This window comes from Sinocyclocheilus grahami, unplaced genomic scaffold (genome assembly GCF_001515645.1).
Source record: "Sinocyclocheilus grahami isolate Dianchi unplaced genomic scaffold, SAMN03320097.WGS_v1.1 scaffold13399.1, whole genome shotgun sequence".
Classification (NCBI taxonomy): Eukaryota; Metazoa; Chordata; class Actinopteri; order Cypriniformes; family Cyprinidae; genus Sinocyclocheilus; species Sinocyclocheilus grahami.
In genome coordinates this window covers 19,557-22,367 of record NW_015514886.1, presented here as the reverse complement: position 1 = coordinate 22,367, position 2,811 = coordinate 19,557, and the positions used below count along the sequence as shown (strand labels likewise).

At 40.8% G+C, this 2,811-nt stretch overlaps 1 long non-coding RNA gene across 1 annotated transcript in view; it reads left to right on the top strand.

The window, feature by feature from the left end:
* The window catches only part of LOC107578998 (uncharacterized), a 4,982-nt gene extending 2,638 nt beyond the window's left edge, over positions 1 to 2,344 (top strand). Inside the window, exon 3 of the long non-coding RNA XR_001608408.1 lies at positions 2,275 to 2,344. This is a non-coding gene — a long non-coding RNA (uncharacterized lncRNA). The remainder of the gene's footprint in view (positions 1 to 2,274) is intronic.
* Positions 2,345 to 2,811: the final 467 nt, after the last annotated feature.

Below are 2,811 nucleotides of genomic sequence, written 5' to 3'. Positions count from 1 at the left end.
GTTTCAATAATATCGTTTCACCTCTAGTCCACACGATAGTGTTAGATAAAGGTCTGCTGTGTCCTCAACAGAAAACACGTGTGCGGCTGCTAGTTATTAGTGTGGAATTATTTTGTATTGGTGTTTTATGAGAAGAGCGAACACTTTTGACATAGATTCAAACGCCTCGCTCACTTCCTCTCCTCTGTTCAGCTTTTTTTTCTAGTCTTTCTGCGTCACATTCCACCACTCTCGTACTCCTGCTGTCGCTCTTGGAAAGCGTCTCTGCCCGTCCAGCGTCTCCCTAATGTTTTTCCCTCTGTCTCTCATTGCTCTCCTCTTTAGAAAATTGTAAACACATCAGGATCAGGATCTGCAAGCTTTGATCCTGTCCAGCCTCTGAGACAGTGGTGTGACTTTGATCTGTTTTGGGGTGGTGGTTCTGGGGTTAGCGATCAATAAAGAAGTCTCCGCTCCTTTGTTTGAAGATGAAGGGCAGCTGAGAGGATGACCTGCAGAAGGGTTTTGGGTGTGAATTAAAGAAGTAGTGTGTGTGGATTAGATTAAGAGGGATCTAGTGCTTAAAGACTCTGCTGCTGCTTTAAATTAGGGAATGCGTTTACAGTACATCGGCAGCTGAATCGTTCTGCTTTGTGAACAGGATACAAACAAGGATTACGTTTTTTTGATGTGATGCAGGAATAAAAACAGGCTTTAGGGGCAGAGTAAGTGTCCTGTTTCCTGTCTGTGCCCTTTAAATGTGAAGTCTAATGTTTTTAATACTGCAAATATTTTCTCCTACCTAAATTATTATGCAGACAACAAGTAAGCTGTTTGTAGGTTGTAAATATTGTTGCTTAATGGAGCATCAAAGCATTACCCATGTTTTCTTTGAGCATCCTGACCAGCCCAACACAACAATGTGAGTTTAAGGCAGGACTATCCTTTATATTTCCAATAAGTGGAAAGGCACAGAAACACTTAATCGACAGCAAATCTATAGCGGTCGCCTGCGTGGCGGCTGAAAAGTTGCACTTGAAGATGCACATTCTGCGTCTGATTGAGAAGAAATAACTCTCCATACCAGCAGGTGGCAGTTGTCTGTATTTATCATTCAGAAGGAAAGTCAAAGAGCTTGGAGTGCAGATATACAAACCATCAATAAAGCAGTGGTTGTTCTGCAGTATGCACTTGTATGTGACAGAAAGTAAGTGCACAAGATTGTGGACTTCATCCACGCTTTCCAGTGGTTTTTGAGGATCCCATCAACTCATGTGCCCTGAAATTGCGAGATACAGAGGGAAACTTTCCAGATATTGAATGTAATTTGGTAGTAACATGTTAAGTGTAGATCATTTTATTGGTGCTGAGATGAGTATGTGTAAAGTATTTTGTAAAATGTTTTCAACTGCTTTTTATCACTTCATTAGAAGCACCACAATTAAATTGGATCGTCTGTTACATAGAGACCATACTAAACACAGAAGTTTGTTTTAAAGTGCAAATTATTGAAAATCAAAATGTGTAAATAAAACTTAGTATAAACTTGACTTGCATCCTTAAAATACTATGAGTGTGTCCCATTGGGTAATCAAAAGTGTTGCACACACTTGCAGAAATCTATCATGGAAGTAGAAAAATGGTCAAGTGCAAAGACTGAAAATGTGGGTATTGGGACAGACCCATTTTCACAACAATCTTGCTCACCAGTTGCTTTCATCACTTCCGTTTTTCTTCTTGTGCACTTGTTCATTCTGCCGTCAAATCAACATGCTCAATCGGCTGAAAAAACAAACAAACATGGCGGTTCGATTAGTGCCAACAGTGTGAAACAAACCACAAAAAATGCCTGCCGGTGGCCGAGCCTCGGCTGGGTTTGTCATGGCCTGAAGATGGTTTTCAGGAAACCTCTATGAGAATAGTTAATTTTTGTTATTCCTTATGGTGATGGTGACATTTCTGTTCACTCTGAGGTATATTATCAGCTACAGTATCAGCTCAGTATCTTTTGTTGCATACATTCTGTTCAATACTGAAAAGCTGAAAATATATTTTTTTACAAAGGCTTATAACCAATATTAAATACATTTTAAAAATACATTTAAATAAATAAATAGCTACAAGTGAATTTGGGCGTCACAACATTATAATGTACAATATGATAAATGATATGATTGTGAGGTTTGCTGAAGATTACATTTAATGTTGTTATTCAATTATTAGTTTGATAGAGTAACTTTTAGTGAGCGTTAGATAATTTCTATTTAATGCAATGACGTTCATTTGTATTTTCAGGCTATCCACCATCATCAAAGCCGATCAGATCCTGGTTCTTCATGACGAGCGGATAGCAGAACAAGGAAGGTCAGTAGTGTGTGTGTGTGTGTGCGTGTGCGTTTGTCCTCGAGCTTCTGTTACTCTTGAGAGAAAAACCTACTGTAAAGATTCAAACGACACACCCTGCGTGGCCTTTTCCCCCTCAGAACGGCCAGAACACAAGCGGTATAAAAGAGGAAATGTGACACCCTCTCTGTCCTGATTGAGTGAAATTCCTTTGGTTCTGTGGAGAGTGAACCATAGAAGACGTGTTGGGACAGACAGGGTCTTCTTCAGCCTTAGGAAACCTAAGATCTGTGTGTGAGAGTGCGTCCCAGAGGCGGTGTTCTTGTTATCAGTCGATCTGTAGTCTTAACCTGAGGGCCGTCTGACTGCATCCTCATCTTCCCAGAGACAGGATATAGTCTCTCAGTGTCCGAGCGGTCCACACCCTGCCTGATCGGTGTGTCCTGTCTCGCTGCTGGCCCTCAGGTGGTACACACACACACACACACA